Here is a 12,086-nt window from a genome sequence, read left to right on the forward strand (position 1 = left end):
TGCCTGCAGGAGGTTTCTATAGCACATAAATTCAAGCAAGTTTTCAGACAAATAGAAAAGAACCTGCTCCCCTTTTACAAGGGGCCATGTGAATTTATGACCAGCTGTAAGACATTCAACATAATCTCAAAGTCTAGAAGAGAGACCATTCCTTTTCATTCCTCCTACTCATAATTCCCCAAACAACATCCTTCATTGCAGACAGCAGTAGAGGTGGGGGATAAGGAGTGTACTGGAGGCTTGCACATCCCACATGTTGGCTTTTCACAAGATGGGAAATTCAGAACAAATGTCATTCAATATTTTTTCTCCTGTGACATAAGACTCCTTTTCAGAATCAATCACATAAATCTCAAAATAAATAAGTCCTTAAAAAAAGGGAGGAGCAAGACGATGTAAGTCATAGTACTGATTACTGAAAAGGCATATCTTTGAATGCTGTTTTGGGCAGCACCTGCCAATCCCAGATACTGTACTTTAAAAAATGCTTCTCATAATGTTTTTAGCATCCCAAGTTTAGTCTTGCTCTGAACAGGTACAATTACCATAAAACCAGGAGGGAGGAACCAAAATCTCATGGGATTAGATTAGACTACTACGTTCCTTCTAAGGCAGCCCACAAAAACAAAAAAACAAACTAAAAAAAACCCCACAACTTGCTTGCATTCTCCCCTGGAGGCTTGTACTCTGCCCAGGAGTTGTACTGTTAGAGGTATCATCTTTCCAGGAAGATTTCAAAGCAATACATTATTGCTTTGGACTACAGATCCCAGGCCATTTCTGCCACATGTCTAGGAGCATGACACGCTGGGTGCACTTGCTTCACACTAAGGCCCGAGATTGTATTCTCCAACCCAAAATGTCCCTGCTAATTTCCATCAGTATTTCCCCTTCCTGTCCAAATCACTGTGTTGCTGTGAAACTAGTGACACTTGTCTTCCTGAGACACTTGCATTTCAGTGGTGATTCCTGTTCACACTGCTTTTTGTTTACCACTTTCTGTTGCTTTTTGCTTATCACTTTGTAATGGCTCCAAGACCATTTGAGGAGAAGTCTCTGTTGTACACTACACATATATCAAGCTGTCCTTCCCTAAGGAGGTAAAAACCCAAATAAAACAAAGCATGAAGAGGGGAGGGACTGTTGCATTGACTCATGTAATTTCTGTAGCTTCCACTAAACACACATGTCAGATCTGATGAGGGTTATTTGTTGCTTTTCCTCTTTTAACACATAATTGTATCAAAGAACTGGTGCCTTGGCACGCAAGCCTGGAAGGACACTTAGCACTGAAAGTTTACATGAAAGTAATTACTTCAAGGTAGGAAAAGAAAATGAGCATCAGGCAGCAGTGCATGGAAAGCCAAAGGAGGTGAGAGCAGGCGCAGAAGGATCAGTGGCAGTTAGAGATGATCACACATCTCAGAAGAGGTAGAAGAGAGCACCACAAAGTACTGCAAATGTTTCTGATAATCCAACAGCTTCCCCAAAAACTTATTCTAAGCAAGCAAAAAGCTCTAGACCCATGTTGTCTTATCAGCCTTCCTGCATGCCTGACAATGGAGTGGGCACAGCTGCAGCCCAGGCTTCCTCAAGAGCCAGGAACAGCAGGCAGCCTCACCAGGGTGTGTGTGCTCCAGGAGGAAATCTGTGGGATGTTTAGGGAATTAAAACCATCATCAGATAGAAAGGGCAAAGACAAGAGCTAAACAAGAGTGAACAAGGGATAAACACATTAGGTAAATAAGAGAAGAGGCAGTGGGCTGTAACTGAGACACTGCTTGAAACGATACTTATTTAACTGTGTGAGAATTAAACAGGTCATGAAGCTGTTAAAAAAGGGGAGCAATGAAGTGGTACAAGCTAACATAAGCATCTCTAAAATGTAATTTCCTTTTACCTGTATTTTTACTTATATTTTTTTATTCCCATGTCCCTAAGAGCAGGCATCCCCCATCCTGACTGATTTTACTCTTAACTTTCTTTTTCCAATATCTTTTTTGGAAAGTTTCCACCCAACACTATTTCTGTATATACTAGTTGCATCACAAAAGTCACTGCGCCTCTGCAACATTTTTGCAGTATTTACCTACATGGTAGCCCAGGTCATTAATGTTACTTCCCATACTAAATGAAAAAGGAGTTTTTTTGCATTGCAGACACCCTCCCATGTGGTATCTACTGGCAAATGCTGGTTTTCAAATGGTGAAACTACTTGGTTTTAATTTTAAAATAACACATGAACTAAAAAATAGCATATAGCCAGTCAGTCCTCACAAAAGACCCTACAATAAATGCCACTTTGGCATACAATTGAAACTGCCATGCAGGTCACAGAATATTCTGAGTTGGAAGGGACCCACAGGGATCACTGAGTCCAGCTCTTGGCCCTCCTCAGGATAGGCCCAAGAATCAAACCATGTGCCTCAAAGCATTGTCCAAATGCTTCCTGAACTCTGAAAGGCTTTGTGCTGTGACCGCTTCCCTGAGGAACCTGTTCCAGTGCTCAGCCACACTGTGTGTGAAGAACATTTTCCTAATACCTAATTTAAGTCCTCATGGGAAAGACCTAACACCTCTGCAGTGTGGCATGTCAATCCACTGTGAAGCATAATGAGAAGTGTAGTTGCATATATCAACAAAAGGGACCCACCAGTACCTTATGGCTGATGGCTCCACAATTAAGGGAGCCATCTACCTCAAGAAAGGTAAAAGACAGAGATGGCATATAGGCAGTGACCAGATCTGGGGAGCTGAGTTGACTTTCCTTCAGACCTTGCCATCTGAAATGTTCTCTCAAATTTTCTTCATGTTTTTCTGATTTGTTTACAAAAGGACTGTTTAATACATGTCCTCACTCTCTTCTATCACCAGTACCTTCCTTCTCCCACACGGACCTCCTCCCTGAGACAGGGACCGTCGAGGTACAGCATTAAGCAGGGAGCATGCAGAACACACAGCTAACAAAAGGAATCCAGGGACCATGGGAGTTACTGCTGTATAGATGAGGGTTTCTCCACTATTTTCAGCTCAGAGCAGTTCAAACACAGAAAGGTCTCTCTTAACAAAATACAAGGCAGAGTTTGCTTTATCCTATACACAGGAGTCCATTTACTGCTCCTTTGTAAAAGGGCTGAGCAGCAAGCCGGTGCTGTTTGCTTTTGTTCTTTGATGCTAATAGCTGGGTTGAAAGAGGGATCAGCAGGGCCACTGCCTTTGTCTGGTGCGGCCCCAGCCATCTGGGTGGGGTGGAAGAGAAGGAGGAGGAGGAAGGGGAGCAAGAGGAACAGAGCAAACATTATTATATTTCAGATGATTACCATGCCTGTACAGGAAACATCTGAGGTATTTTTCATGCTAACTTTTTTAACAAGAAGTTTAGCAAAAAAGGGAGGTTTCATGAGAATGCAATCCTCTCTAGCTGGAAGCAAGGACAGCACAGACTTTCTATGCATACCAGCCCTAACAGTACACATCACCTTGACCTGAAGAGACCTACTTTCTTTCCCATCTCTATGGTCCATTCAGTCTTGTCTCTTGCTTTTATGTGTTGTGGACACCAATCTTCTGCCAGGTAAACTGTGAGCCACTGACTGAATTCACATATTACAAACAAGCCGGCAGGTGGAAGCATCCTAGGCTAATTGGAAATAAGCACCTAGAAGTGAATGGCACTATCTTGTACTCCAAGTCCTTGAAGTTCTTTAGCATCCCCCTCCAGCATATTCTGGTTACTCTCTCTATCTGAAGACCAGTATGTGGAGAGGACTGGGGAGCAGGTAAAAACTGGGGAGAGGAGGAGGAGGGTAAGTCATATACTCAGAGACATTTTTTATCATAGGAGACCCATTCCCAAATATGAGGAGATTCACCTTTTTTAGATGGGAAAATTACTGTATTCTGAAGGTTATTCAGATATTGATACCTAAAAAAACTTTTCTAAAGCAGATTTGGTTCTCATCATTCTGCAAATACAGAAAATAGATTAGATAAAATTTCACTGACAGAAGCATGATTGATTGGGAACTCAGTCACTTAATTTGACTTACTGATTGATACACACACACACATATATATATATATGTATAAACTGTTCAGGGACCATGGATTGATTCATTTATGGCAGCCTGTGAAATGATTCAAAAGATATATGATGAGGCAGCCTGGACTCCTGGAGTGTGGTATTAAGACATGTTGGTGACTCAGAACTGGGTGATTTCCTCTTAATTGAGCTCTGATGCAATATTTTAACAATATGAAGAGCAGTGTTTTGGCTCAGCTAGAAACCCCTCAAATTGCCATGAGCAAATTCCTCATTACTTTAATACTGCATCAAACAAGGGTTAATTCCAGATGCTGATTTGGAAAGTGGTCTTACTTCATCCTAATCTGGTCTGTTAAGGTACAAGTAAACATATGGTCCGACTCCACCTTCTACAGACTCCTCATCTTTCCCTTCAGTATACAGTGGTTTCAAGCCCTCTGGGAGGGTTGTAGCAACTCAAAAAGAAATAGCATTTCCATTGTATGAACACCTTCTAGCAAAAATCTGCTTGGGTAGAGATGAGTTCTGTAATAATATCAATTCCAAACACTAGCACATCCCTGTAGTGCCCATGCTCACACAGGAGACAGACACCTTGAAGATTATTGTATTTTTGCTTAACTAGGTTAAAATCTTGGCTCCATTGAATTCATAAAATACTTCAAATTTACTTTAAGAGCATCATGATTTCATCCTTTATATTTACTTAACATCTTACAATTGTAGTAGGATCCGTCCCTGGTATCTTTTCACTGATTCCAATGGAATTGCCAGAGAACTAAATTTGATCAATTCTATTTAATTTGCTAAAGGTTTAGGATACTGAAATAAATCCAAGACCACTCCAGCCTGTGATGTCTGTCACTGAGCTACACACTGGGATCATGAAGAACTTCACAGTACTAGCAGGTGTAGGCCTTATTGTCTCACTCCAGAAGAATAGGACCCTGTAATTTGTGTTAATGGAGTGTTGAACACTTCTGATTTTATTCAGTAGAGATAAGTGGTGACACACACACAAACAAGTTCATTACAATCAATTACATTTCTCTGTGTCCTTTGTCCTATGGGATCTCTCAGGCTGCCAGTCTCTCGGGAATAGTATTCACTTGATGTGTTGCATAGAATTGCAGACATTTGTGGTACTGTGCCTTTGCACAGCTACTACTTGGGATCCCAAAGCACTTATTAGCTGTGAATATAGGAATCATTCATCCAGTACTGAAAAGCAGCCAGCTCTGAAGTGAAAGAGACAGATGTTTAACAGCTTATGGGAACACCATACAGCAGTTTAGCATGTCAGTTAGAACAGCAAGAACTACTTAAAGAGACAGAATGAAACTTGGCTGATTGTACTAAAAGTGCTATGTGATTTTAAAGCACTCATGATTTAAATGAGGTGAAGGGATTTGATTTCAAATCTCATCTGAATGATTAACAGTGATTTGAGGCCTCCAATGCTCTTCTCCATACTGTGCACACTAATATGGTAAGCAACCTGCCCATCCACAGGGGCAAAAGGGAGGTCAACTGACCATCCTCTAAAGCATATAACATTTGAGTGGATCCTTTACTAAAGAAAATGGACCTTTTATCCTAAGGGGCCAAGCTTTCTCCTCTGAGGCAACCAAGATATTCATAAACCACTATGATTTCACAAGTTGCCTGGCCATTTAGGAAAGTGTTTTCATATCAACATGGTATAGATGGATCAAGTATGCCTGCAGCTTTCAGAAACTAATGCACAGAGTTATGTAGCTCCAGCAAGAGTAACAAAAAGAAAAAAAGAACCACCTAAAATCTTAGAGAAATGAATTCCTAATAATCCCTCTAATTAATTCTGTATCATTACTATTCTTAGATAAAGCTGCTTGCTGATTTCACAGCTTTCAGTGAAAGTACCATCCTCTCCCACACATCCCAACAAATATGTTCATGTACATTCCTCAGGGTCCTGGCTACCTTGCTGGGGAAAAAAAGTCAATAGATCTGTAGCCCACTACTAGCAAAAATCCAGCTGCAATTTAATTACTCAGTGCCCTCCAAATCTGTTGATCTTCACTTAAGCTGCCTAGATACAGTGCTTGAGCACTACAAGGTGAAGCTTCTTTATATTTCATCCTAGGGACCTGGACACTGGAGGAAATAGAGGATATACTACCTGCTATTTTGCACAATACCCCCATACATCTACATTCAGCTAGTTATGTTCCTAGTCTTGTGAGGCACTCAAAGACAGATAACTGTATAACTTCTGAAAGGCAGATGCAAGCAGAAAAAACAGACTGCCCTTTGTATCAACACAGAATGAGAAGAAACTTATTATGCTGAAAGTGCAGTTTTGGTTTAATGTTAGAAAAATTTGGTAGCAACAGGGTAGCGAGGCTCTGGACTAGCTTGGCTACTGAGAGTTTCCCAACAGCATTGAAGAGTATTAAGAAAAGACAAGTATTTCTCACTAATTTTTCAGAATCACCTGATCTTGTCTTGGAAAGACCAGTTGTCCTTTGTGACCTTTTTCAATTCTATTTTCTGTGATTTTATTATTCTAATTCATAACACACTCTACCCATACAATCCCATGAGTAAAATCTGCCAGGCATCATAAGGTGGCAGCTTCCATAATGGAGCAGGGCAGACACCAAGGCCAAGCCTCTGACTGCAGCTGTGTGCAGGTACTCAGGGAAGAGTCAAAGGAACTGAGAAAATTCACAGTACCATTATTAAGAGCTTGCATCATGATCAAAATGCTTATCACTCTTTGATGGATTTTTCCCTCTTTGAACTTGTCAGGTCTCTTCTGGAACTAGAATTGATGGGGTGAAGAACTGGTTTTGTTTGTTTATTTAAAACCTGCAGCTCAATGTATTACATTGGGCATCCCCAACCTACTGCTTTCTAAAATACTATGAACATTCTCTATTCAGCATCACCACAGCATTCTTGATTATAACTGTGTACTTCACCTTCTACTTTAGCCACTTCTAATCTAAATGAAGAGTGCTGGCCCATCAAGACCCTCTGCTTATGGCAGCCATTCTGTACCTACAGTGTAAGGATGTCTTAGCTATCTACAGCAGGACCAGTTTTGAACTTTATCCTTGAGCTAGTTGTACCACACCATTTATATAACTAGTATATTTTAGCACAGGTCTAAACCCATCTGAAGCTTGTCCCTCCCCTAGGGGTATACAGTACTATCAATCTGACCAAAACTCCAATGAGAACAAAGCTATTATTCTCGTCAGAAACATGGACTGACAGGTTTATGAATAAGAAACGTAGACTGTGTTTGAACAAATCAGCCCAAGAGCACTCTACCCTTCTAGAGATCCTTGCTCCTCACCAGAGCCTTGTGCAGAACCAGACCACCTCTTCTCTTTCTGTTTAGCAGTATCATGCCTGCAAGTCCTCTAAAGTGCATTTATCTGCCCTAGAATTCACTTGCAATCCTTGGGCCAAGAACAAGCTATAGCTCCTGCGTCCAGAGCACGAACAAAGCACATCATAGAATAACATGGACACTCCTGCTGGCATGTGCCCAAGTTACACACACAGAGTACACAGTCTCCTCTACAAACACTATGATTTCTCGTTCAATGTTGCATGCAAACAGCAAAGGTTGCCATATGGGTCATCATATTACATATTGGAAGTCCCACAGGTTTTTCCACTTAAGTGGCCACTCACAGGGGGGAAAAAAGGGGACTAAATTACTTTTCTGCCTTTAGATACAATATTTGGGATCACTATTTATAAGGCATTTTTATATTAGGAGCTGTGGCACAGTTACATATAAAGCTGGGGTTTAATTTCAGTAGGTCATCTTCAGTGGTAAAGAGAGGAACGTGATTTTTTTCCCTCTCAGCTTAGATGAAACAAGAGCCTGTGACCTCCTAAAAGTAGATATGTTTTATATTTCTGCCTGCTTTTTGATTCTCCTCCAACATTACCTAGGCATCTCTGTATCTGCTCCCATGCATACACTTATGGCTGGAAACTCCTACCTTCATTCAGATTTCCGTTCAAGTAAGAAAGTCTCATACTTTTCAAAGCCTTTCATAAACTACTTGCAAGACAGTAACATTCCCATGGACAGTTGCTTCTGCATTTTTTAATTACAATTGAAACTATTTTCCCATTATGAGCCAAATTTTCCCTTGACTTTAATAAGAACTAAATGAATCCATGTGACACTTCAGTGGCTGCATCATCATAGAGTTATTCTTGTAAGCTGGAGGTGATTCACACAATAGATCTTAGGAATATAGGACTCAGTTTTTCTCTAATGGTCATTTTAATTGATTTAGGCACCAGGAAGAGATGGCAACCAGGTGGATGTCCCTAAATGAAATACCCTCCCTGCCAGGTATATCTTCCCTGGATTCACCAACACAGCTGCTTCTTCTCAAATCTCTGTGATCCAACAAAGGCAGTAACACTGATTTATTCAGGACATGTCTTGTGGCTTACACTAAAAAGTGAACTCATCATGTGACCCAAGAAGCTAAAACTAGTTTCATTGCAGGTGGTCTGCAATCTCCTCAAAGTACTGAAACCAGTGCTGTGGTGTTTCACCTGCAAAGCAGACACAGACACTGGAAACCCAGGCATTACCCACCATATGCCACAGAAAGAGAGTACCTCTCCACCTGTTGAAGAAGAACCTGCAAACATGCCGAGTATTTTTAGTTTTGTCTTGTTCTCAAAACATCACCATGACAGCTGCCATTTACTACCACCAAATCCTTTGCAAAGTGTGCTGCCTCCATTTCTCTCTTATCATCCAAAAAACATTGGATGCAAATGAACTTCGGGCATATTTCCTATGACATATACAGCAGTGAGGATATTCAATAAATAGTAACTCAAAGAACAGCAAAGGGAGTTAACACAAGAAGATTTAGGGGGGAAAGTGATAAGTAAGCAGAGAAAGGGTTCGTTAAGCCTATGAAATGGCCCAAGCTATAATCTATTTGCTGTACCCAGTCTTGGAATTAATAAAACAAATCCCTCGATATGTCTGACAGACCTATTAGAGAATATTAATACTCTTTGGAGCAATCTGAAGCAGTAGAGCTGGAGACACAGAATACTGAGCAGGAGTGGAGGGAGAAGAAGGGAGTCCCTTCTCCAAAGCCACCTGACTGTCATCGTCAGCATTGCTTATTCCCGTTCAGGCTGCTGTGGAAAGTGTCAGAGGCTGCAGAAAAGGGGCAAAGCTATAAAGAGCTATAAAGAGGAAGACTCTCCATTCCCACTTTTGCTGCCAACTCAGTCTCACATGAGTCTCACTGGCTGAGCTCTGTTGTATTTGAGCCCTCCCTGCTCACAGCAGGAGGGGATGTCCCTGCCACAGCTGGGAGGACACCCTGTACCACTCTGGTCTCACAGGCCACCACCTGAGCTCTGAAGAAGAAGAAACCCTTGCAGACTTGTAGGGCAAGGAACACTCCTTTATCTGGTTACACCTGGCACTTACTAGTGCCACATGCCAACACTCTTTGTGCTGCATTGCAGCATCCCAAGACAAAAATGGCATATTACATCCATCTGCAAGCTACGTAGATGTTCCAGAAAAATCGAGGTGGCATTTCCTGCATTAAAAGGGACCTCTAGCAGTCTCCATTCCATAGCCCAGTTATTTTATCATCATTATCATGGTACCTCTTTGTTGGAAGGTCTAAGTAGAATTACTAGTATTTCACCATTGAATCCAGCTTCAGTAATGTTACACCTCTCTAAGACTCCTGAGTATATAAATCTCTTCAAGGAAAAAAAAAAAAAGGTGGGGGAGGGGGTAAAACTCTTTATTTCTCAATGCAAATTATAGGTAATACAGAATCAAATCTTGTTTTATTATAGTATTCAGATTGGATTAATCTGGAACTCAGTTCTGTATCAGGAGCCTTGCACAAAACACTACCTGATCTTGACTAGACCAGTCTGTTCTGTTGAGCCTTGCTCTTGAAGCTTGAGAAGCCCATAGAACAGCCGTAGCAGCCATTATATGGGAACCTGCTGGAGTGCTCTGTACCAGCCTGTGTGTTGGTGGGTGTTACAACAGAAATAACACCCTAACCCATCAAGAAACAATAAACAGTTATTTTTGCTACACAAAGTAAAAGGCAGCATAGGAAGGAGGAGGGAAATCCATCTAAGGATGACATGCAAGGTCCATTTGACAGAGCATGAAAGCAGGGTTCCCAGCCTCTGAAGTGATGTAAGATTTCCTCACTATCTGTATTCCTTTTATTATAGCTTACTATTTTATTACACTATTTGTTGTTGAGTCTTCTTGTTTAGATCCTGAAAAATCCCTGCAGACTATATCCCTCTTACCTACCCGCTCCCCAGCTCTAAGGGAAAGACTCCTTTGAAAAGGCTGGCACAGTGCTGGTTAGCCACCTGGGGCCATCAGGTGCCAAGATTTGTGCTTCAGTAGGTCTCTTTGTCCAAAGAACCACTTAGAGGTTCACTTTCTAAACACTCATCCTCTTGAATTGTCTACTGATTTGGAGATAAAAACTGTTACCTTGAAATTTATTTGGTATCCATAATGCACTTAAGCATGCCTCTGGATTTGGTATATGTATCACCTAATTATTGATTAATTCACTCAAATTCCAATTTGGATGGAGTTCCAGTGTGCCTGAAAAGTGAGAACTCTATTACACATAAAAATATATAGTTCATGCTCCTCCAACTTACAATTATCATCCTAAATACAGCATGAGTAATCAGAAGAGATGCATCTTCTTTTCCTCTCCTTCCTACACTTACATATAATTTTTAGACTATGTGTTACTGGGTTTTATATTCCATGTTATTGCTGTATTTGCTGCTGCAATATACATTTAAATTAAACAGAAGTCATCAAGAGGTTCTCTTGGAAGGATTTGCCTTGTTTGTTGTTGAAAGGCGCTGCTTGGAAAAGAGTAACTGCTGACTTCAGTAAATGTGAAACATAATGACTGGAAACAGCTGCATTCTGCATCTTTTAAAACACTAAATTCTCTTGTGTGATTGTCTAAATGTAGACCTCCAGCAGGATCCATGCAGATGCAGACCCAAGTGCCTAATCACAGGACCTCATACCCACTGAATTCAGCAGATGTCTCTTTTCATTGACTGGACTAGGATTGGGTTCCTAAAATTACTAGCTCTTGCATGCAGAAAAAAAAATTGGTTTGTTTTTAATTGTCTTCAAATTAAGGTGTTAACATAATAGACATAACCTCATAGCTATGAAAACAGGATCTAGGAAAAGATGTACACCTTTTCGGTATTAAAAAAATGTTTTAAAATCTCTATTCTTTCTTAAATATGTGAAAAAGAGTGTGCGCAATAAACAGCTTCCATGCTCATTATCTCAGATATATTATACAAAAGACACTGGTGAACAGAATGAAGCTTTCCACCACCAAGCCACCAGTTCAAACCCACTGTATGTCAACAAGGATTCAAAGTTATTCCCAGCTAACATTCTTTCCATGATCTAAGTGAGAACAGATTAGTAGACCCCTCAATTAATTTCCTGGCTGATTTCTGAATCCAGAAAATCCAGCATCATAATAATTGGCTTTCTAAGTACACAAATGTGTTGGGCACTGTATAGACCAAGAAGGCACAACGGCCTATTCCCACCAAGGCTGCTAAACACACTGGCAGACACCAGCACTGATAGCTCATCTGGATCTTCAGCACAGAAAGAACTCAGTTTAGTCTCTCATTTCTAAATGCAACCCCTTTGCAGAAAATTTCCACCAGATGCTTGTTAAATGAGCAAAAGCCAGTACCTCTCCTCCAGGAGCTGTTATTATTCACCAGCCATGATCCAGCTCTATGTTGTGTTCATGCACCAAAAGCATGGGAAAAGAAGGTGTTAACATATGTCAGACTGTTTCAGAGTTGTCATGTGAAAGAGAGGAGGGAGACAGAAATATAAAGGTTTCTAGTCTTAACTGTATTAATTAAAAGTTATTAGCTATAAGTGCTTCCAGACAATCAGATCCTTATGGTACCCCAACACTGTCTATCT

General features: G+C 40.8%; 1 protein-coding gene across 1 annotated transcript in view; it reads right to left on the reverse strand.

Moving 5' to 3' along the window:
* Positions 1 to 12,086, reverse strand: part of NRXN3 (neurexin 3) — a 1,004,771-nt gene that overhangs the window by 917,785 nt on the left and 74,900 nt on the right. The window lies entirely within an intron of this gene.

This window comes from Pithys albifrons, chromosome 6 (genome assembly GCF_047495875.1).
Source record: "Pithys albifrons albifrons isolate INPA30051 chromosome 6, PitAlb_v1, whole genome shotgun sequence".
Classification (NCBI taxonomy): domain Eukaryota; kingdom Metazoa; phylum Chordata; class Aves; order Passeriformes; family Thamnophilidae; genus Pithys; species Pithys albifrons.